This window comes from Jaculus jaculus, chromosome 13, assembly GCF_020740685.1.
Source record: "Jaculus jaculus isolate mJacJac1 chromosome 13, mJacJac1.mat.Y.cur, whole genome shotgun sequence".
Lineage (NCBI taxonomy): Eukaryota > Metazoa > Chordata > Mammalia > Rodentia > Dipodidae > Jaculus > Jaculus jaculus.
The window spans coordinates 88,180,472-88,205,173 of NC_059114.1; the positions used below are offsets into that span (position 1 = coordinate 88,180,472).

At 48.0% G+C, this 24,702-nt stretch overlaps 1 protein-coding gene and 1 non-coding gene across 2 annotated transcripts in view; one reads left to right on the forward strand and one right to left on the reverse strand.

The window, feature by feature from the left end:
* The window catches only part of Ankh (ANKH inorganic pyrophosphate transport regulator), a 157,716-nt gene that overhangs the window by 66,355 nt on the left and 66,659 nt on the right, over nucleotides 1–24,702 (forward strand). The window lies entirely within an intron of this gene.
* LOC123454444 lies at nucleotides 8,566–8,672 on the reverse strand. The gene has a single exon (XR_006633394.1). It is a non-coding gene; the product is annotated as a U6 spliceosomal RNA (small nuclear RNA).

The following is a 24,702-nucleotide window of genomic DNA, read 5'->3' on the forward strand; positions in this document are numbered from 1 at the left end:
GAAGAGAGAGAGAGAATGGGCTACTGCAAACAAAGTCCAGATGCACATGCCTCCCCCACCCTTGCGCATCTAGCTAACGTGGGTCCTGGGGAATTGAACCTGGGTCCTTTCGCTTTGCAGGCAAATGCCTTAACCACTAAGCCGTCCCTCCAGCACAAAAGCTGTATCTTTTTGTTATTGTTTCTTTTGTTTGGTTTTACTGAAGTAATGAACAACACTGTTCAAGGATTGGATTTTACTGCTGTTGTCTAGGTAAATTTTCCCCCCACTCTTGCTGACTGCATTTTCATATCTGGTAGTAATGGCTCCAAATCAACAACCATCAGGGTTCATTTCGCATTCGCATGCCGCGGGGGAAGTGGAAAAATGGTTTCTGTGCACAGACATGAAGGATTTGCCTCCAGAAGAGAGCAGCTGCTTGCCGCGGTGGGCGATGAGTGAGGTCCGGTGGGTGGGTGGGCACGCTGCCCCTGTGCCTCCCTGTATTTCCATTACCACAGAACGTCTCCCAGAGCAAGGGACACGCCAGCCAGGCCCTCCGACGCAGAGGGGTCTCACCGGGGCTCAGTGCTGTCGCCCCGCTTGGGGCTTCAGCCATTGCAGTAGTGCCTTCGAAGTCCTGGGATAACACAGTGCAAAGTGCCACGTTCCCGTACTCGGAGAAGGGGCCGCCGCTGCCCCCCAGGCCTTGCTTTACGAATCTGCAGGCCGTCTTTGCTTAGGAAGCAAGCTTATTTGGTAATGCTGCTGCATGGCGGGCTCGCTCGTGTGTTTCTCGTGCTTGTCACCTCCATGGGAAAGATAATTAACTGTAACTTTAAAAGAGATCTGCCTATGGGGGCTGGCTCTTAACCACAGCACATTTCCAAATTAGGGCAGTTAATAAATCTGGGGACATTTATCTTTAGGCTGTGATCTAACAGCAACCAGAAGGAGATTTTATGGTAGGAGAACTGTTAAGTAATTAGCATTCGAAGAAGAAGAAAGAAGAGGGAGAGAAAATGCATTAAATTGGCTCATCCTTCAGAGCTCCTTGGACACTTCTCCCGCAGTACACCGGCTGTCTTTACTTCACCTTTATGGTTAGAGCTGTCCTCTGTGACCCCCACACTATATCTGTCCTGTGTCTGTCCCCTCCGCCACCACCCCATGATATCACTGTCAGCACTGGGCGCTCCAGAAACCGCAGCACACCGTTCCAGCTTGAGTCATTCGGCCCTTCCCAGGTCTCTACTCTGCCGAAAATAAGTGTCCGGTTGAAAATAGGTTCTGCTGCCCCAGGATGGGCTGCTGTTCCCAGCACACGCTCAGCCATGCTTTCCTGTCCAGACAGTCCTGCCTTCCTGGAATTGGCACCAGCTCGCCGCTGCCTGGGGAAAAGACAGTCGGGGACCTGCATGCCTTCCCTCCCTCCTTCGCCCACCGCTCCTCCCAGTGTAAACAGACCCTAGAGAGTTTCTGTGTACCCCAGCGCCAGCCCGCTGGCTCGGCAGAGGAGCGGCAGCTCAGCAGGGATGGATCACTGGTGAGCACTTCTTCCACTTAGAGAAAGACATTCCCCCTCAGTAGGCAGCCAAGCCAGCTGGTGTTCGGAGGGAGCCACACGCAATGCCATGGTAGCAAGGGAATAATAATATATAATATATTATATGTATATAATGATAGGGAGAGGACTCACTGGACCTGCCGACTGCGGGTGGCTAGGAAACTGCTGGGCCATCAGGTGTGGCCCTTGCAAAGTCCCCGAACAAATAAATTCATCAGGACTAGATATCTCCAAAGCTGCCTCTTGGCTGCCGGGCGCTTTGCTCGTCTCTCCTGCCTTGCCTTGCCATGCCCTGGGCATCTCCTGGTTGCTCAGGCTCTCACTGCACCCCCAGCTCTGTATCTCAGGAAGTACAGGAAGTCTTGCGTCCTCACTGGCCCCGATCTCCCTGGACATCTCCTGGATGCTCAGGCTCTCACTGCACCCCCAGCTCTGTATCTCAGGAAGTACAGGATGTCTTGCGTCCTCACTGGCCCCGATCTCCTACTCAGCTTGCTGCCGGCGCTGCCTGGGCCCGGCCTCTGCACAGCGGGGAATTCCCGTGAGCTACTGACCAAAGCGGCCATCCACCAAGGGCCTGTCGGGGCTCAGGTCATTGGCACTGTCAGGCCCAGGATCCTGGAAGCTATCCCTGCACACGTGGGCGCCTCGTGTGGGTCAGCCCAGTGACAGAGGCACGTCATTGTTGAATTTGCAGACTGCTATAGCTTAATGTCAAGGTCAAGGCAGCCTGAATCCCACAGCCAGGCTCGGTTAACACGTCCCTCTTCAGTCTCCGGAAAGAGGGTCTACCTCTTGTGCGTAGGAGTCACTGTAAATAAGCATGGCTGTATTTTCATCTTATGTAACTCCAGGGATGGGCAGTCAGCCCAGGTAGTGTTCTCTGCCTGTATTCTCTAGCACCCAATCCCTGGCACAGGTATCTACCCTCCCATATCGCCACTACCCTGAATCTCTGTCTCTCTTGATTTGTTGCATGTGTGTGTATGTGTATATGTATGTGTGTGGTACACATGTATACAGGCCAGAGACCAATGTCGGCCGACCTCCTTGAGTGCCCTACTTATTTATTTATGTTTGGTTTTTCAAGGTAGGGTCTCACTCTAGCCCAGACTGACCTGGAATTTACTATGTAGTCTCAGACTGGCCTTGAACTCACAACAATCCTCCTATCTCAGCCTCCAGAGTGCTGGGATTCAAGGCATGCACCACTATATCTGGCTTTTTTGTTGTTGTTGTTGTTGTTGTTTTGAGGTAGGGTCTCACGCTGGTCCAGGCTGACCTGGAATTAACTCTGTAGTCTCAGGGTAGCCTTGAACTTACAGTGATCCTCCTACCTCTGCCTCCCGAGAGCTGGGATTAAAGGCATGCGTCACCACGCCCGGCTTATCTGACATTTTTTTTTTTTTTTTGGTTTTTTGAGGTAGGGTCTCACTCTAGCCCAGGCTGACCTGGAATTCACTATGGAGTCTCAGGGTGGCCTCGAACTCACAGCAATCCTCCTACCTCCGCCTCCCGAGTGCTGGCTTATCTGACATTTTTTAACCCCCAAGATAGGGTCTCACTCTAGCCCAGGTTGACCTGGAACTCATTGTGTAGAGTCAGACTGGCCTTGAACTCACAGTGATCCTCCTACCTTGGCCTCCCGAGTGCTGAGGTTAACGGTGTGCACCACCACGCCCACTCTATACCTCTTTTTTATTGAGCCAGGGTCTCTACCTGGTCCTAGCGCTTGCCGACTCAGCTGGACTAACTAACTAGTCAGTTTGCCCCACGGCTCTACTTGTCTCTTCCTGCTGAGCACTAAAGTTACAGACAGATGCCATCAAGCCTGGCATTTATGTGGGTTCTGGGGACTTGAACTCAGATCCTTATGCTTACACAGTAAGCGCTTTTCCAACTGACCCATCTTATGTCCCGTCTCTCTTCTTTTCAGTGTGTATTGATAACCTCCATGTGGAATGAAGGAGGTATGTCTGCCCTCAGGGGTAGTGACCAGGGATGGTGAATGAATGCTGGAGGCAGACAAGAATCTGTCTGTTTCTTCCATCACATTGTAGGTTGGCTTCATTCTCCTTGCCCTCCACCCATGTGGGCCCCGATCTGTCACAGTGTACATTCTCACCACAGCAGCTTTCATACCCTGAGCAGCCCCTGGCTTGCCATCTTTCCTTTTGCCTGTTGTGTGGAAAGTAGACTGTCCTGCTTAGGGCACAGGACTTTTGTCAACACCACAGCTCTTCCTCGTCTGCTGCCTCCTGAGCCCAAAAGGATTTTAATATTTATTTATTTATTTGAGAGAGAGAGAAAGAGGCAGAGGGAGAGGGAGAAAATGGGTGTGCCAGGGCCTTCAGCCACTGCAACCAACTCCAGTCGCGTGTGCCACCTTGTGCATCTGGCTTATGTTGGTCCTGGGGAATCGAACCTGGGTCCTTTGGCTTTGCAGGCAAATGCCTTAACTGCTAAGCCATCCCTCCAACCCTCAAAAGGATTTTAGATATGCCACACACAGGTCTGCATCACCCCTGTTCAGTCTGTTCTGAGCCAAGTCTGCTTGAGTTCCCCTGGGGGACTTGGGGTACCTGTGTGACCGGGCATCGGGTTTGGGCCTCACATCTCCCAACCATCCAGCCCCCACTGTCGTTGCTTGAGGGAAACAGAGGGCTGATGATTTCTACCCACTGTCACTTCATCTCCGTGAACTCTAAACTCTGCTCTAGGTGAGACAGATCTGTAGAAGCATTCCTATTTTACGGAGGGCATCGGATCTCAGAGAGGGTACGTTGTGTGCTTAAGGTAACAGTCAGCGTGCAGGAAACTCACATGCAAATCTGATGGCCACAGACCCAAGTCCCAATGCTCTTAAGTAGATTTCTGGCCATTGGGAATAATTTTTCTTCTGAGCTCCAATCTCAATTTCTCTCTCTCTCTCTCAGAGTAAGACTATCTTGCCGGGGTTTCAGAAGGATCGAATGAAATAACCCCTGAAAAGCCCCATCAGACCCCTGTGCACAGAAAGAAAGGCACCTGAAAACAGAGACCTCTAAGTCCAGTTCCCTGTTAGGGGTGAATGTGAAAATAATTTTAGGCTTCTTCTTAGCATTTCCTTTGAAATATATTTACAGAGGGAGAAAAGAAAAAGAACCAGTGAATAGGTGAATTGGTTTCATTCCAGATGTATTTTAAGGTTTTATCCCTTTTAGAAGTTTGCAGCCAATGTCAACAATACTTAGTTTGTCTAATCTTTCCGTGGCTTGCATAAAAGGTGGATTGTTTTTCCAAGTTGGGACTTCCTGTTTTTCCCTCATCGGTATTTTTGTCTTTGAATTCATCAATTTGTGCATCAGCCAAGAAGACATGTAACCACTGTATGGGATGTGTAGTTCATGTGTGTTTGCAAGGATTAGAAAGTAGGTAACCAGGACTGGAGAGATGGTTCAGCAGTTAAGACGCTTGCCTGCAAAGCCTAAGGACCCAAGTTCCATTCTCCAGATCCCACATAAGCCAGATGCACGTGGTGGCACATTCATCTGGAGTTCGTTTTCAGTGGCTAGAGGCCCTGGCACACCAATTCTCTCTCTCTTTCTCTCCCTCTCTCTAATAAATAAATAAAAATAATATTAATTTAAAAAAGAAGAAAGTAGGTAATCAGTAGCTTGCCATATTTTCTGTGTTCAGTGTACTTGCATCTCCTCATGGAGGTAAGTGGTTTTGTTCAGTAGTTTTAGAGAGGGTGTGAAGGCACTTGAGCCTGCTGCAGAGCAATGGATTCTGAACCGTGGAACTGAAAGATACCAGAAAGCTTAATTTAGGAAGACCAAACTATAGTCGGTAATTTTCCACAATTAGAAAAGTTGTGCTGGGCGTGGTGGCGCACACCTTTAATCCCAGCACTCGGGAGGCAGAAGTAGGGGGATCGCCATGAGTTCGAGGCCACCCCGAGACTCTATACTAAATTCCAGGTCAGCCTGGACTGGAGTGAGACCCTACCTCGAAAAGAAAAGAAAGAAAGAAAAGTTGTGATTGGAATTGTTACTGTTTTAATCCTTAAAGTTCAATTTAAAAATGTTTGTAGTTGGTCATTTTGAAGTTTAACAAGTTCTGTGGGAGGTGGTCCCCTTTCCCTCCAGTCAACAGAAGGAGCGTTACCTGCAGTGTATTTCCTAGTGTTAAGAAGAGCTTGCCAGGCAGAAGCAGTGGAACACGTCAGCATTTCTAGATGGACACAAATCAGAAAGGGGCTCAGCTTTGTCATCGCTACACCCTAGAAGTACAGCAGCAGTTTCAGTACTTGCCCTGGACCTAAGTGTGATTGGAGACTATTAAATTTCTTTATTTTTTCTCTCTTTTTCTTTTCCTTTCTTTCTTTCTTTCTTTCTTTTTTGGTTCTTCAAGGTAGGGTCTCACTCTAGCTTTACCTGTTTGAAAACAATGTCACGATTTAGGTACCGTTGGCAGAAAGGAGCAAAGCAGAGCGTGAGGGCCTTAGCCAAGCAGCTGCAGGCCCAGAAAGCGGAGCCCAGTCCCCGGCTGTCCCGTCCAAAGTTCTAGGTCAGGGAGCCCGGCAGCGCGCAGCATCGGGCAGTCAGCCTGGTGTCCGGGCTGTCAGAAACCAGCGCTTTCCAAGCATGTTGAACAGCGAGGACTCTATACACGTGCCATCCTGGGTGATCCCTTACGGCGTGGCTTGAGAGAGGGCCATGGGTGCCTTTGTACCCTGGGGAATTAGGCATTTCATAGATTTTGTGTGCCTCGATGGAGGTATTTTTCTTTTCCTCGTTCAAGCCAGTGAAAGTATCACCTGCTTTTTGGTAAAGGAAACAGTGCGGGTGTGTCTGAAGTCAACAGTCCCTCCCGTTTCCCTCCATGTCTTCTACTAGCTTGGCATAGATCCCTGTGCTTGAGCAATAGCCAGACGCGTCTGAGGATCTTTCCTTACTCCTGCCTCGTGGGCTCCCTTCTGCTCAGTGTATTGAGCCTCATCGCGTTTTCCCATATTGGGGGACAGTCACTCCAAAGGTGGCTTTCAGGAAGCAATCTTGATGGTGTCCTTCTGTCCTAGTACTTTGATTTAGATAGATTTCGAAAGGGGGGATTCCTAGATCTAAGAGTTAGTGCACTTTGAATTTTAATCCTTTTTTGTTTTGTATTTTTTTAGATATTTTTATTTTTTAAATATTTTTTATTTATTTATTAGAGAGAGAGAGAGAGAGAATTGGTGCACCAGAGCCTCCAACCACGCTGCAAATGAACTCCAGACGCATGCGCCCCCTTGTGCATCTGGCTTACATGGGCCCTGGAGAATTGAACTGGGATCCTTTGGCTTTGCAGGCAAGCGCCATAACCATTAAGCCATCTCTCCAGCCCTTTTACATACTTTTAAAGTGTTTATTTATTTGAGATAGAGAGAAAGGAGATAGAGAGGTTAGGCACTCCAGGGCCTTTAACCACTGCGAATGAACTCCAGACATACATGCCACCTGGTACTAGGGAGTTGAACCTGTGTCCTTAGGCTTTGCAGGCAAGTGCCTTCATCACTGAGCTCTCTCCAGCCACTTTATTACATACATTAAAGTAATTATCCTTTTGTCTTCTGAACTTTTAAGGTTTTACTTCTTGACATGTATATAATGTATCATAATCCCCTCCCATGGTCTGTGACTTTGATGTGTGTGTGAGAGAGGGAGAGAGAGACTCGCTGGGTTTGATTCGGGTTGCTTGAGTTCGTGGATGGTGGGTTCGCTGCACAGGCAGTTTACCAGGAGCGGCACCACTTCTTTTGTTTTGCTCTGCTTTCACCGTGTTCTAATCCTGTACATGCAACAAGCTCACAATACTGCCTGGCTTGTCCAAGTGCTGAGAGTCCTGGCCTGTTAACACCATTCCCAACTTCATTTTAATGTGTATATTTGACAGAGAGAGAGAGAGAGAGAGTGGGTGTGCCAGGGCCTCTAGCCACTGCAAAGAAACTCCAAATACATGCATCACCTTGTGCAGCTGGCTTACGTGGGTACTGGGGAATTGAACCTGAGTCCTTTGGCTTTGCAGGCAAGCACCTTAACCGTTAATCCACCCCTCCAGCCCAAATCTTTTTTTTTTTTTTTGTTTTTGTTTTTTTTGAGGTAGGGTCTCACTCTAGCCCAGGCTGACCTGGAATTCACTATGGAGTCTCAGGGTGACCTCGAACTCATGGCGATCCTCCTACCTCTGCCTCCCAAGTGCTGGGATTAAAGGCATGCGCCACCACGCCCGGGTGGTCCAAATCTTTTTTTAAAGACTTTTTTTTTTTTTTGCAAGTTAGGGTCACTATGTAGTCTCAAGATGGCCTTGAACTCACAGTGATCCTCTGTTTTTTACAGTATTTATTTATTTATTATTTAGAGAGAGGGAATGGGCATACCAGGGCCGCCAGCCGCCACGAATGAACTCCGGAGCTGTGTGCCCCTTGTGTGCCCATGCAGTGTTGTGCTCTTGCGTCTCGGCATCTGGCTGTGTGGGGCCTGGAAACTGGAACATGAGTTCCTAAGCTTTGCAGGCAAGCGCCTTAACCACTAAGCCATCTCTCCAGCCCAGGTTATTTATTTATATATAGCAGAGAGAGAGGAGAAAGAGAGTGAATGGGTGCTCCAGGACCTCCAGCCACTGAAAATCAACTCCAGATGCATGTGCCACGTTATGCTTCCAGCTTTACATGGGTACTGGGGAATCGAACCCAGGTCATTAGGCTTTGAAGACAAATACCTTAACTGCTGAGCCATCTCACCAGCCCCCAGCTCTTTTCTTTGTTTATTTTATTTTACTTATTTATTTATTTATTTTTTCCCCTTGACCTTTTATTTTTTTTTTTTTTCTTTTTGCCCATTTTTTTTTTTAATTTAATTTATTAGTTTTCTTTTCAGTAAATACAGGCAGTTTGGTACCATTATTTAGGCTCATCTGTGATCTACCCCCTCCCATTAGACACTCCTTATTATTGAAAATGGGTCGTGCATTGTGGAGTTAGCCCCCAGTTATTAGTAAAAAATATGGAACGCTTCACGAATTTGCGTGTCATCCTTGCGCAGGGGCCATGCTAATCTTCTCTGTATCGTTCCAATTTTAGTATATGTGCTGCCGAAGCGAGCACTACTTATTTATTTTTGAGATAGGGTCTTGCTGTAGCCCAGGCTGACCTGGAATTAATTTCAGACTGGCCTTGAACTCTCAGAGATCCCCATACCTCAGCCTCCCAAGTGTTGGGATTAAATGCCGGGCTAAATAATTTTATTATTGACTTTTTTTTTTTGTTTTGTTTTGTTTTGTTTTTCGAGGTAGGGTCTTACTGTAGCCCAGGCTGACCTGGAATTCGCTATAGAGTCTCAGGGTGGCCTCGAACTCACAGCGATCCTCCTACCTCTGCCTCCTAAGTGCTGGGATTAAAGGCGTGTGCCACCACGCCCGGCTATTGACTTATTTTTGCAAGGAGAGAGAGAATGAACACAACATGTCCTCTTGCCACTGAAAATGAAGTCCAGATGCGTGTACCACCTTGTGCATCTGGCTTTACATGACTTACTGGGGAATCCAACCCAGGCCATCAAGCTTTGTGGACAAGTGCGGAACTGCTGAGCGTCCCTTTTTCCTTAAAGTGACAACAGGTGACATGCCTGCCAGTGCTGTGTACACTCCCCGTTGTGCCTTATCTTTGCTGGTTCTTGGCCTTACCGGTTGTTCTCCTTTTCCGTCGCTGGCACAGCGTTTCTGTTTACTTTCGTGGCACGCTGCCTTTCTCTGGCAGTGCCCAGCCCGTCCTTCTTCCAGCCCCTGCTCTGGGGTTCACTGTTGATGGGCAAGGCCTTGCTGGACCTCATCACGCCACTCTTTTGTTTATTGTTTATTTATTATTTATTTATGAACAGAGGATGAGTGAGCATGGGTGTGCTAGGGCCTATTTTTTTTCCAAATTTTTATTAACAACTTCCATGATTATAAAAAATATCCCGTGGTAATGCCCTTCCTTCCCCCACCTTCCCCTTTGAAACTCCACTCTCCATCATACCCCCTCCCCATCTCAATCAGTGTCTCTTTTATTTTGATGTCATGATCTTTTCCTCCTCTTATGATGGTCTTGTGTAGGTAGTGTCAGGCACTGTGAGGTCATGGAGATCCAGGCCATTTTATGTCTGGGGGGGAGCACGTTGTAAGGAGTCCTACCCTTCCTTTGGCTCTTACGTTCTTTCTGCCACCTCTTCCGCATTAGACCCTGAGCCTTGGAAGGTGTGATAGAGATATTGCATCACTGAGCACTGTGGTCATTTCTTTCCATCACCGTGGTACCTTCTGAGTCGTCCCAAGGTCACTGCAATCTGAAAAGAGAAGATTTCTTCTACCAAAAGTGAGAGTAGCATTAATACAAGGGTATGAACATTAAGAAAAGTGCTTACTGGGCAATTTGATAAGCATAGTATATACATTTATCCAGACAGCAGCAGACATTACACCCCTAGGGCTCATGACTACCCCTGTTTTAAGTTTTCAGTATCAGGGATGTATTCTCTCCCATGAAGCAGGCCTCCAGTCCAATTAGAGGGCAGTTGGTTTCCACCATGATAGACATGCCACTATTGTACCTGTTGGCTCATTTGGCCTGGCTGGCCAAATATAAGGCTTGCAATGTCCACTGTTGAGTATCTTTACTGGTGATTTCTCTTTCTTCTAGGGCCTATTTTTATTGCAAATAAACTCCAGATGTATGTGCCACTGGGGATCAAACCTGGGCTGGCAGACTTTGCAAGCAAGCACCTTTAATCACTGAACCATTTCCGAAGCTCCATTTTTCTCACCTTTTCTCCTATGAGGTTAAAAATTATTTCTCCTAAGTTCAACAAGATTGCTGGAATTCTGACTGAGGCTCCGTTAGATTTACAGATAAATTCAGAAAGATCTCTGACTTATTATGTTATCTGTAAGAAAACATAATTTACTTCTCCATTTATTTGAGTCTTATTTTATGTTCTTCAACAAAAGTGCTGGGGTCTTTTTTTCAATTTAAAAATACATGTTGAATTATTCCCACAGAGTCTTGTAACGTTGTCTTTCTTTTTTTTCAAATTATTTATTTATTTTTATTTATTTATTTATTTGAGAACACCAGAGAGAAGGAGGGAGAGAGAGAGAATGGGTCCATTAGGGCCTCCAGCCACTGCAAACGAGCTCCAGATGCATGCACCACCTTGTGCATCTGGTTTACATGGATACTGGAGTATCGAGCCTCAAACCAGGGTCCGTAGGTTTCACAGGCAAGCGCGTAATCACTAAGCCATCTCTCCAGCCCGATGTTGTCTTTCTTATGAGAGGTAGTTTCTTCTTCTTTTTGCTTTTTCTTTTGGTGTTTTGAGGTTGGGTCTTGCTCCAGCCCAAGCTGACCTGAAATTTGTCTCAGGTTAGCCTCGAATTTAGGGCAGTCCTCCTGCCACAGCCTTCCGAGTGCTGGGATTAAAGGTGTGCTCCACCACACCCAGCGAGAGGTGGTTTCTTGGTCTGATAAGTTCTGATAAGTTTATCAGTCCAGTATAAAAAAATAAACTTCTGGTTTTCACTTTTTCCTCAGCATTAATTACTTTTAAACAATTTACTATGCATTTGCATTCAGAAAGAGAAAGAGGATGAGAATGAATGGGCACACCAGGACCTTTAGCCACTGCACACGAGCTCCACATGCATGCATGTGCCAATTTGTACATCTGGCTTTATGTAGGTGCTGGGGACCTGAAGCACACTGGCAGACTTTGCAAACAACCGCCTTTAACTGCTGAGCCATCTCTCTAGTCCTTGATTACTGTTAAATAACAAATAGAGGGGATTTTGTTTTTGTTTTTGTTTTGGTTTTTGGTTTTTGGTTTTTCAAGCTAAGGTTTACTCTAGCTCAGGCTGACCTGGATTTCACTATGACTACGTAGTCTCAGGGTGGCCTCGAACTCATAGCGATCCTCCTACCTCTGCTTCCTGAGTGCTGGGATTAAAGGCGTGCGCCACCACGCCCGGCTCATAAATGGAATTTACTTAGAAAAGACCATGTGTTTTATTCTCCTAGCATACATGTAAATTATTATTATTATTATTATTTATTTTTAATTTTTAAATTTTTATTAACATTTTCCATGATTATAAAAAAAGTCCCATGGTAATTCCCTCCCTCCCCAACCCCACACTTTCCCCTTTGAAATTACATTCTCCATCATATAAATTATTATTTTTTTAAATGATGCTTTGAAATAATCCCAGTTTTACCTGGTGAGATTTAAAGTTTGCATGAGTAAGTTCTTTTTGCTTTGGGGTTTCTACTTAGAGCAAAAGTCTCACAGGACTTAGGAAGGCGTAAGTGACTCTGTTTGGACAGGGCTAACTTGGGGCGAGCTTAACTCTCCTTGGTCTTCATCTGCAAATAATTTAGCAGATTACCAAGCCTCCGTGCTGCCCAGGGGGACAGCACCACAGTCTTCCTCTGGAGTCAGTGGGACTTTGGGGTTGTATCAACTTGAGCAGGGGTCTTTGGAGGGCGCAGCCAGCCCCGTTGGTTGCATAGGCAGAACGCAGGAGTGGAGCGCGCATCGCTGGCACTCTGTTCCTCCCCAGAAGGCCCATCCAGGGAGCAGTGTTAAGCTCTGGGTCCTTGGTCTCTAGATTCTGTGACCAGATGTCCCTAAGGAAGCTTTCACGCAGCACAAGCTCTGATAATGAAAAAGCATAACATGAAAATAACAGCGTCCTTCCACTGTAATTATTTCTCATATGGAGAGAGCTGGCGAGGCCACATTACTTGTGAGTGGGGACACGCATGCCTTTCCTGCTCTGTCAACCTGGCACAGGTCTAGAGAGGAATTCCCTGCCCTCCCCATCACCTTAGGCTGAGAGAGTACCAGGTTCTCTGTCATCTCTCTGTCTTGCTTTCTGTCTATCTTTGAGCCTCTTTTTCCTTGCAACTCAGTAAACTAAAGTACCACTGTGAATGCTATTACAGTGTTGTCAGAGAAAATCAGAAAGAGAAGGGGTGAAGTCACGTGCAAGACCCTGTGGCACCTCAGGTGTAAAAGTGGTTATTCTTTTTATTTTTTTATTTTTTGAGGTAGGATCTCACTGTAGTTCAGGCTGACCTGGAATTCACTGTGTAGTCTCAGGGTGGCCTCGAACTCATGGTGATCCTACCTCTGCCTCCTGAGTGTTATGATTAAAGTGTGCCATCACGCCCGGCTTGTTTGCCTTTTTAATTTATTTATTTGAGAGAGAGAGAGAAAGAGGCAGAGAGAGAGATAATGGGCATGCCAGGGCCTCCAGCCACTGCAAAGGAACTCCAGACACATGCCCCACCTCCCTTGTACATCTGGCTTACATGGGTCCTGGAGAATTGTACCGAGGTCCTTTGGCTTTTGCAGTCAAACGCCTTAACTGCCAAGTCTTCTCTCCAGCCTCCCCCCCTTTTTTTGAGGTAGAGTTTCACTCTAGCCCAGGCTGACCTGGAATTCACTGTGTAGTCTCAGGGTGGCCTCGAACACAGCTATCCCCCTACCTCTGCCTCCCGAGTGCTGGGGTTAAAGGCGTGCGCCACCACGCCCAGCATAAGGTTGTGTTATTCTTCATGTTTCCAGAACGAGTTGTTACTCTCCATCAATTAATATGTCTTCGGGTGCTCTTCCAGAGGCCTAGCACAAAGAGAAGAAGGATGGCGAAGTCCCCTTTCCTGGGGCCCCTTTGTCCTGCACCTGAATGGGGGAAAGGGCCAAAGCAAGAGGGCTTGCTGACTTTGAAAGGTACAACACCCCCGACTATAGTGACTCTGAGTTCACAGAGAGATGCTTAACAGACAGACTCACTTACCCATGTTCTTATTTTGTCTTCTTTTTTGAATATTTTATTTTTATTGATTCATTTGAGAGTGAAAGAGGAAGAGAGAGAGAGGAAGAGAATGGGCATGGCAGGGCCTCCAGACATAGGCACCACCTTGTGCATCTGGCTTAATGTGGGCCCTGGGGAATTGAACCTGAGTCCTTTGGCCTTGCAGGCAAGTGCCTTAACTGCTAAGCCATCTCTCCGGCCCTTGGTTTTACAGGGCTTCATTATATGCCCAGGCTGGCCTTAAAGTCATGATCCTCCTGCCACAGCCTCCCTAGTGCTGGGATTCCATTCATGCGGCACCAAGGCTGGCTCATAAATCACTCGTTTAAGCCAACAGCGGTGGTAGAGAGATGGAGAGGTAACGATAAGCCTGCCAGCACACAGCAAGCACCGAAGACGGCTCTGTCACAGATGGCTGAGGTTTGTTGAGACTCTTGTGAGGGGTGTGTGTGTCTGTGTGTGTGAATCAGGGGCAGGGGCAACCCTTATTTTATTTTGTGATGTAGTGCTTTTCTCGTGTCCTTACAGTTGCAGTCAATGTTACTGATCTAACAAGGTGGGCTCTGTAAGGCTTGTCATGGATTGGACAAATTAACTTGTTTAACGACTGGGTTTTCTCTCACCAAAGAGCAATCAAATCAAAAGTGACAGACACTTAGAAATTGTCTGCAGGACTTGCTGTGTACCAGTCACATACATAAAGGGAGTCCTAAGTAGACCTTTCCCTCCCCGATACAAATGGATCCCATAGTTGGAAAATAAAAAAAAAAAAAAAGCACTGGTCACTTAAAAAGATACAGTGTTGGGCTGGAGAGATGGCTTAGCGGTTGAGGCTCTTGCCTGCAAAGCAAAAGGACCCAGGTTTGATTCCTCAGGACCCATAGAAGCCAGATGCACAAGTTGGTACATGTACCTGGAGTTGCAGCAGCTGGAGGCCCTGGTGTGCCCTTTTTTCTCTCTGTCTCTGTCTTAGATAAATAAATAAAAACTAGAGCCGGGCGTGGTGGCGCACGCCTTTAATCCCAGCACTCGGGAGGCAGAGGTAGGAGGATTGCCATAAGTTCAAGGCCACCCTGAGATGACAGAGTTAATTCCAGGTCAGCCTGGACCAGAGTGAGACCCTACCTTGAAAAACCAAAAATAAATAAATAAATAAATAAATAAAAACTAAAAAAAAAAAAAAATTTAAGATCCAGTGTTGATGGCTTCAGCCCGTATATAAAAGAAGTCCATGAGTGTCCCCTTCACATCTTCAGGAGGCCACCGCAGAGAGCCGCTCGGCCTCCCCGTGGCGATGGTGCAACAGCTGCTGGGCCTTGCCAGGCAGACCCCGTGGGGCCGTGCTCACCCGGTCTCCACACTGTTTGCTGAAGAGACAGGACTGGCGACAGCCTCACTGGCCTACTTTCTTCTGTTCTCAGCTTCTTGGCGTAGTTCAAATGTTGATGTCTTTAGACATACTCAGTCCATTCTCCACATTTACTTGGTAATGCTTGTCACATAGGGCTACTTAAAAAAAATCTTGCTTTTAGAGTTTTGCAGGGTTTTTTTGTTCATTTGTTTTCGTTTGGTTGTTTTTTTTCTTTGGTTTTTCAAGGTAGGGTCTCACTCAAGCCCAGGCTGACGTGGAATTCGCTCTGTAGTCTCAGGGTGGCCTTGAACTCACAGCACTTCTCCTACCTCTGCCTCCCCAGTGCTGGGATGAAAGGCATGCGCCCCCACATCCAGCTCATTTTGGAGTTTTTTTTTTTTAATTTTTATTTATTTATTTGAGAGCGACAGACAGAGAGAGAAAGAAGCAGATAGAGAGAGAGAGAGAATGGGCACGCCAGGGCTTCCAGCCACTGCAAACGAACTCCAGACGCGTGCGCCCCCTTGTGCATCTGGCTAACGTGGGACCTGGGGAACCGAGCCTCGAACCGGGGTCCTTAGGCTTCACAGGCAAGCGCTTAACCGCTAAGCCATCTCTCCAGCCCCTCATTTTGGAGTTTTTGACAGAGCTAGTCTTAGGGCTGGGATATAGCTCAGTGGTAAAGCACTTGCCTAGCGTACGTGAGGCCCTAGGCTCAACCCCCAGCACTGCAAACAGCTAATTAAATAAACAATCAGACAGTCTTTGTGCGGAAGTCCTCTTCTGCTCTGATGATACCTGGTCCCCTCTGTTTGGTATCGTTACTACATTGGTACTGAGCCAGCCGTTGCGGCACAGCAGCGTCTAATTCAAAGTGAGAGGAGGGGCTGTCCCAGAGTGATGGAGCGCGCCTTCGGATCCCATGTCTGATGCTGAGCTCTCTGGGCTCTTCTCCACGCCCCGTGTTCACCCCAGCAAGTGACTTCACCTCCCCACGTGCCAGCTTTTCTCCAGCCAGCTGGGAGGTGGGACGCGCCCCTCACAAAGTCACCAAGGGGACTGATTTCAGGACAGGGGCAGCTGCAAGTAAGGGCTGGTGCCCAGGTCTTATCGTCTCCGAAGGATTGTGCTCACTGGCTCCCTCGGGGGCCAAACGCACATGGACTGTCACGTGCTCCTCGCCCCCGACAGCTGCGTTTACAAGACTCATGGAAGATGGATGACAGCGTGTCTCTGCTGGAGTTAAGCCAGAGAAAGGAGTGGAGATTCTGAGTGGTTTGGAGAGCTCCCACCAGGGTTAAGGCGACAGGGTAGTTAGGAAGAGGCTGTGACTAGCAGAAACAGAGTCTGTGTAGAGAGTTGGTGGGAACATTCTTCCAATCCCAAAGTCTACCTTTTGTTCCAGATTATTAAGTGGGCAGCTTTAAAAAATATTTATTTATTTATTTATTTGAGAAAGATGCAGACACACACACACACACAGAGAGAGAGAGAGAGAGAGAGAACGGGTGCACCAGGATCTCTAGCCACTGCAAAAATCTCTAGACACATGCACCACCTTGTGCATCTGCCTTAATGTGAGTACTAAGGAATTGAACTTGGATCCTTAGGCTTTGCAAGCAAGCAAGCACCTTAACTGCTGAGCCATCTTTTCAGCCCTAGAATTGGTGTTTTTTAAATATAAAAACATTTAGAACCCAGGTGTGGAAGTGAATGGGCATCATCTGTATATCAATCAGGAAGTATTGTCTGGTGGCCCGTGTGGCATTAGAAGTATAAGAAAACGTTGAGCTCAGTTCTGGAGAGATGGCTCAGTAATTAAAGGAGCTTGCTGCGCCAACCACGTGACCAGAGCTCGGGTCCCCAGAACCTATGTAAAGCCAGACACAAGTGGCACCTGCGTTCCCTGCATGTCTATGGGCAAGAGAGGGGGCGGAGCTCAGAGAGTCCCAGAACTGTGGGCTAGCCTGCCCGGTCATAGACAGCAGAGAAGAGCAAGAGAGCCCGCCTCACACAAGGGGAAAGGCGGGGCTCACTTTTACCTGTGTACTGTACTGTGTGTGTGCCCAGACACACGTGTGTGAGATTAAGGGGGACAAGAGAAGATTCCTAAGAGATTCCTAAGTGGCTCAGAAGGCCTTTGGCTTTATTTAAAAGACTTGTTTAGTTTGGGTTGGGTTTTGGAGTGTTTGTTCATGAAACAGGATCCCAGGACATCCTCAAACTCAGTACTCACTATGTAGCCGCAGATGACTTTGAACTCCCTTCTCCTCCTGCCTCCAGCTCCCAAGTGCTTGGATTCCAGGGGTACACAACCATACCCAGTTTCCACTAAAGTTTTCTAAGTAATACTCCCTGTTGTCAAAGCTTTCCCCCATCTTGAATTATAGTCAATTTTAGTTGGGCAAATGAAGCTCACGACTGGATGAAAGACTGGAAGAATGGAGGAGCGTAACACTGAAATCCTCCCTTTCAAGATCTGAAGTGTTTTCGGATGAAAAAGAGTGGTCCGAGAAATGTTCTTCACTTCCCAGACATGTTGAGGAAGCTCATAGGAGCAAACTGAGTTCAGCGCACCTTCCCGCAGCTGTCAGCTTGTCTGGCTGCACTCTGTACGGAAGTCCCAGGTCCGGGAAGCGCCAGGAGCGCCAGTGTCACCTCTGGCTAGCCCGGGCTGTCTTAGAGTTTTCAGGAAGCACTAAATATGGACGCACTTCAGAGGAGACCAGGCTCATTGCTGGCTGCTCCCCTCAAACCACAGCCTCGTGTGGGTGTCAAGTTCTTGGCTGCAGCTCCAGCTAAACAGAGCGGTATAGATCCTTGAGAAAATAAAGCCTCGCGGAAAACTACCGGGAAGACAAATGATCCAGTTTAACCCAAACCGCCTTTGAAAATCCGGACAAGCAGAACAATAACAGTGGAAAGTTCCAGAAGCCCAGACTTCTGGAGAAGACCTCCATCCAGGCTGGTGACCCAAGGGACTGGAAGAGGCTGTCCCCATGGGTGGCTGCACCTAAACACGCCATTCCTCCTGACGGTGTTGGGCTTGGGAAAGATGTTTAAACTGCGTTTCATCTGAGGCAGTGACTGGTTTACTTATGTCACCATGAGAACCTTGAGGCTGTGGACAGAGGTTCATCTTTCATCACAGGTTGTAGACACACTAGAGACTGCTTCTGAACAAGACGTTTGCTTACCTGCAGGCTCTCACTCACTGCGCTCTCTAACCCAGGGTAAGGAAGTGAAACAAGTATTGGTTTGCTAGGATTTTTTTTTAAATGGGACTTTTAGTAGTGCCTATCAGATTCCAACTGGGCATCTTGCAGTAGAAGAAATTGAAACTTCATTTCCATATGAACATGGATGCCTATATGATATGGTCAGGGGTGTCGGAAACAGTGGCATAGCTCGCAACCTTTGGAGCTTTCTGAATTGCATGGCCATCTTTCTGAAATGTCCCATTGTCCTTCCAAGTCACCAGCTTTGAGAACTTGGGGATCATTACCCTACTATCAGTGGCACATTCACTTTTTTTTTTGAAGTGGGGTCTTATTCTAGCCCAGGCTGACCTGGAACTCACTCTTAGTCCCAGGCTGCCCTTGAACTCTGATTCTCCTCCCTCTGCCTCCCAAGTGCTGGGATTAAAGGCATGCACCACCATGCCCAGCTCACAGCCCCTGCAGGCTATACCTTTATGAGAAGATGGTGCTGGGTGTTTAAGTCCAGCAGCTCTCAAAGCCAGTACAAGTCCACAGACACAGATGAGAGGGGCCACATATAAGCGAATCATGAGTCCAGGTTAGATATTTGCAGGCTGGAGTTGTGGGCTTCGGCGAGGGTGTGGTTCATGTGGTGACCACAAATCTAGATTCGTATTTTAAGGCCGAGCAGATGGGGGGAGGTGAAGGAGTCAGGAGAGCAGTGAGCTCAGAATGGGGACCAGGAGAGCACCAGCAATGGCCCAGAACCTGGATTCTCACTGACACATGAGCGGCGGGACAAGGCTGGACAGCGGAGGCCAAAGCGTAGCCCCAGGAACGGTGGGTGCAGTAGAGCTCACTGGCATGGAGAGGGTGAAAGGATGGAGAGGGGTACAGCTAAGTGCCTACGGCAAATGGTGGGAGCCAGGAAGGCCGGGCATTCTCCGTCTGGAATTCTCCGGGGCTCGTCCAAGGGGAGATAAAGTCAGCCGGGCATGTGGCCAGGTCATGTGAGGGACTTGATGGGCAAGCACAGGAGCCAGCCATGCCCACCCACCTCCAGAACCGGAAGGGGAGGGACCACCCTCCCAAAGGGTAGGCTACGGACAGCCACTGTCCCCCAACTTGACGAGCAAGTGCTTTAGACCCCTGGGGACATCTGGCGGGTGGATGCCGTCAGCGCTGGTCCCGCTCTGGTTGGCCAAAGCAGGGAGGTGCGTGCCCCCCAGAGCAGGACCTCAGGTCTCCCACCCAGCTTTGTCCCCGTGCCCCCAACTGTAGGGAGGGTGAAAAACAACTTTGTCGTCCCAGAGGGCCAAGGGAATCAGACCAGCGTGTCCCACTGGCACGGTGGCTGTGGTTGTGCCTCATCTGGCTCAAATTTTTGTGCTGAGCCTAGAAAAATAAGCTTTCTGCGCCTCCAGGCTTCCACCCAGGAGAGGAGCCCACAGCTTGTTGTGCGGCAGACCTGCTGGCCTTGAAGTGACAGCTGGCTGGGAGAGGCGGGGACTTGTCCTTAAGACCTCAGTGTGCAGTGTAGAGATTTGCTGTCTCCAGATTCCAAGCTTAAAATGCTGGAAGCCGGGTGTGGTGATACACGCCTTGAATCCCAGCACTCCGGAGACAGAGGTAGGAGGATCCCTGTGAGTTCAAGGCCACCCTGAGACTATAGAGTGAATTCCAGGTCAGCCTGGGCTAGGGAGCAAGACCCTACCTCAAAAACAAAAAATAAAAAAGAGGCTGGAGAGATGGCTTGACAGTTAAGGCACATACCTGTGAAGCCTCAGGACCCAGGTTCAATTCTCCAGATCCCAACGTAAGACAGATGCACATGGTGCCGTATGCATCTGGAGTTCGTTTGCAATGGCTAGAGGCCTTGGCGTGCCCATTCTCAATCTCTCTGTCTCTAATAAATACAAATAAAAACTTTTGAAAAAGATAAAAAGGATTTAAAACGTTGAGAACTCCCGTGGGAGTTTTGACCTAGACAGTTCCCAACAGAAGGATCAGGTCACGCCTCTGGCATTGTGTAGCCATCTCTTGGAGGTTGTATCCTTTTGTTGTTGTTTGTTTTTAAGGTAGGGTCTCACTCTAGCTCAGGGGGACCTGGAATTCATTCTGTAGTCTCATGGTGGCCTCAAACTCACGGCCGTCCTATCTCTGCCTCCCAAGAGCTGGAATTAAGGGTGTGCGTCGCCACCACACCAGGCAAAGGTTGTATCTTTTTACATGTTAATATTCTGTGGTGTTGCAAACTTGCTGTGGGAAAAATAAAAACAAAACAGGGGGGAAAAAATCAAGCAACAAACTAAGTGTGAGCTTGGATGGGGCTAAATTGGAAGACGCTATGGTGTGTGTTGCATTGCCCACCAAGGCCTCCTGGAAACGGGTGTGTCGGGCGCCCCAGTCTGCAGTGGGGTCTGCGTGGGGCACTGAGGTGTGGCGAGACATCCGTGCCATTCTATCCAGGGCCCACCCGAGCCATGACTGCTTTCCCTTGTTGGAGTTCTCTCAGATCTGGCCCTGTTCTGACGTCAAGTGTCTTTGCTTCGGAAGCCCCATGATGGTTTAAGACCTGCCATTAACCGGCAGCCACACCTCGGTGCTTAGGAGCCCGAACGCTTCATTTGTCCCCTAAGACTTTCTAGATGCTTCCTGAGCTACCCAGCGTAGCTGCTTCATCTCAGACTGACCTGGAATCCACTAGGTAGTCTCAGGCTGACCTCAAACTCACGGCGATCCTCCTACCTCTGCCTCCCCCCAGTGCTGGGATTTAAGGCGTGTACCACCACGCCTGGCTTAAATTTCTCTTAATTTTATTTATTTATTTGAGAGAGAGGGAGAATGGGCATGATAGGTTCTTTTGCCACAGCCAAGGAACTCCAGATGCGCGTGGTACTTTGTGCATCTGGCTTCACGTGGTTACTGGGGAATAGAATCAGGCTTTGCATGCAGGTGCCTGTAACCATTGAGCACCTCTCCATCTCTGTCTAAAATTCCGATGAGCACCGCAAACCCAGTGGGCCGCCTTTCCTCCAGCGCCCTCGCCGGCTCAGCGCATGGCTGTGCTGCTTGGCCAGTTGCTCAAGCCAGAAACCTGTGATTTCTCCCTTTGCTCATAGCTCCCATGAAGTGCGCCCCCGGATCTGATCACAGAGCCCTGAACGCGCCCCAGTCCCTGCTTCACTTTGTCACCACGACTTCACCTTATCTAAGGTTGCCACCTTCTCTCGTCCAGGTTCCCACACCGTCCTCAACCTCCTGCTTCGGCCCCCGCCTCTCCAGGCTGCTCCTGTCACCACAGCTGGCCTGAGCCCTGGTCCCAACTCTGGCCAGGACCTTCCATGAATCACCCTGGTCTCAAAACAGGACCCATGTTCTTTCAGCTACCTGGAATGAACTTGGTATTGCTTATTTTTCCAAACTTGCCCCCCACCCCCATTTCCCTTTCTAGCCTTCTGAAGGTCTTTACCTTCTGTTCTTCAGGCGTCAGCTCCGGGGTTCCCTTGGGTATCAGGGCTATCTTGCCATATTGCTTTTCTTCAGTACGCATTATAGTGAATGCTACGTGACTTGTACACGTTCTTGGTCTCTGTGTGTATGTGTGTGTGCATGCGCATGTTCACGTGTATGAATGCTGGCATGAGTGTGCCCCATGGGTGTGGAGGCCCCGGGGCTACATCAAGTGCTGGTTCTCATCTTCTTGCTTGAGGCAGGGTCCCTGGTCACAGCTGTTTGCCATGCTGGCTGGCCCATGACCTTCTAGGAGTTTCTCCTGTCTCTGCCATCTTTCCCCTCACCTTCCCCCACAGGTGTGCCTCAGATCACAGATGCCAGTGTGGCCACCTCTAAGCTTTTTGTTTTGTCTTTGTTTTTTTTTTTTTCTTTTTTTTGAGGCAGGGTCTCACTGTAGCTCAAGCTGACCTGGAATTCACCATGTGTTCTCAGGGTGGTCTTGAACTCCTACCTCTATCTGGGTTAAAGGCATGCGCCACCACACCCAGCCTCCAGCTTTTAGGTGGCTTCTGGGATTCTAGAGTCAGGCACTCACAAGTACCAGGAAGATTAAATCAAAAGCTAAGTGTGCAAATGAAGCCACATGAAGTAGGACAAAATGATCTTAAGGACAGATGAGAATGGCAAAAGCATGGAACAAGTCCATACAGTGAACAATGTGCTTACAGTAACTTAATAACAAGTGGTGGTGAAACGGGGCTCATTTCACTAATGTAGCACGTGTCCTCCACTCTGAAGCCCTTTGCTTGCATTTTAACGTTTCTGGAAGGCAGTGTAACTTCTTCAATTATATATATATATATTTAATATCGTTACAAATGCTAAATCAATGGTATCTTTTTTTTTTTTTTTTTTTTTTTTGGTTTTTTGAGGTAGGGTCTCGCTGTAGCCCAGGCTGACCTGGAATTCACTATGGAGTCTCAGTGTGGCCTCGAACTCACAATCCTCCCACCTCTGCCTCCCGAGTGCTGGGATTAAAGGCGTGCGCCACCACGCCCGGCTTCTTTTTTAATTATTTATTTATTTGAGATGGGGAGAGAAAAATAAGCAGATAATAGAGAGAGACAGAGAGAGAAGGAGTGAGAATGGGTGTGCCAGAGCCTCTAGTCAGTACAAATGAATGTGCCACCTTGTGCATCTGGCTTACATGGGTACTGGGGAATCAAACCTGGATCCTTAGGCTTTATAGGCAAGCGCCTTAACCTCTAAGCCACCTCTCCAGCCCTCAGTGGTATCTCTTAACAAGCAGAAGTAGCTCATAATTAAAAGGCAACTGTTTAATGTTTGTAAAAATTAGTATGAACCTTAAAGCTCTGGGTATAAAAAAAGATAATTCATAGATTCATTTGGCAGGTGTTGGAGGATCACCCTGTTGCCAGGGTAGTGGGTATGCAGTAGCCAATGAAATAAACAAAACTCTTTGTCCCCAGTGCCTTTCTAGGCTAGTGAGTGCCCGATGCCCTGAACATGACCTGTCTCGGTCCTTCTAAGATCAGCTGGGTTCTTTCAAGGACAAGACCCTTGGCCCGCTCAGCAGTTAAGTGGCAGAAGCAGATTCCAACTCAGGTCTGCATGCCACTGAACCCCAAGCTGTTTCTCAAATTACCGTAATTGTTGAGCTAAAAGAAACTCTCTCTCTCGTGGGCTTGCAGACAAACTATCATTACCCAGGTGCCCTCTGCCCACCTGCTTGTGCGGGGGGCCGGGTGCTCACCCCAAGAGCTCCTGCCCATAGAAAGCATGCGCTGGACACCCCGGCCAGGGCTGATTGTTGCTGCTGTTCATGTCAACAAAATACAGAGCTCCTCCAAGAAGACACCAACAGTCTAGTCCTGCATTATTTAGGTGTGCTACTAGGTGATTTTGAAACTTGTCCTAAATAATGTATGTCGTTTAAAGTTTAATGCACGCTTGAATAGCAAGTACAAGTAAACAAGTCACAGTTGGAGAGTTGGGAGAAGGCGTGAGAGAAAAAATCCCATCAGTCAGGGATTCCATGGTGTAAGGCTAACACTGGACCGGAAGAGAACAAACCATACAGACTCAAGCGGGTGACAAGCAAGTAATTGGGCACTGTTCTGAGTTGGACTTCTAGGGTGCCTAGATGATTATTTTTGTTTTGTTTTGTTTTTTGAGGTAGGGTCTTACTCTAGCTCAGGGTGACCTTGAACTCGTGGCGATCCTCCCACCTCTGCCTCCCAATAGGAGAAGAGGAGGGATAGGATAGGGTGCTGGGAAGAGCTCAGCAAGGGTTGGTCTCCACTGGACCCTGCTTCCCTGGTCCCACTGGGAGCTGCACCGGAGCGGCCTTTGTGTGTCAGCCACTCCTTGATTTCCTACCTCCCGGAGAATCCACGGGATGGGGGACGTACCCCATCATTCCCCTACAGAGTCCACGGAGAATTAATTTGGTAGATGATCAAGTCAGTACGCTTTGGAATGTAGTTAGAGGAATCCTCTGAGTGTGCTTGTTGACCACAGGATTTATCATCAGGGAATGTCTTGGGTTTTATTTTGCTTTATAGCTTTACAGCTTTGGTAGAAGGGAAAATTTAGATAGACAGGTAGGAGGTAGGTAAATAGATAGATGGATAGATAGAGCACCATTACAGGTGTACTCCGAAAAGGTTAAGAAGGTTCTTATAGACATTTACAAGTGATTATAGAAAAAATTAGAGAAGTAATTGGAAAAATTATCAAAAGCTAACTTTTTTTTTTTGGTTTTTTGAAGTATGGTTTCACTTTAACACAGGCTAACCTGAATTCCTACAGCTATCATACATTTTTATTCTAAATGTTTCTAAAATTGTTTTTTTCACATAAATATTTTATTTACTTATTTGCAAGTAGAGAAATAAACAGAGAGAGTGTGGGAGGGGCGTACCGGGGGCCCTCAAGCCATTACAAACGAACTCCGATGCACATGCCATTTTGTGCATCTGGCTTTATGTGGGTTTCGGGGAATTGAACCCAAGTTGTCAGGCTTTACAGGCAAGTGCCTTAACTTGTCCTGATGCAGTGGCATTTTCCTGTGCTTGGCCCTGAGCATGCATCACCGTGTCAGTCGGCAGTGTCTCCAGGAAGGTGAAGGAAACAAGAAGACCATGAGCCTGTGGCTTGCACAGAAGCCGTGCATAGTGCGCCCGGTAGAGACCAAATCCAGGGTGTCGTGAGCTCTCTCCTTGTTTTAAGTCCAGGCTGACCTGAAATTCACTACA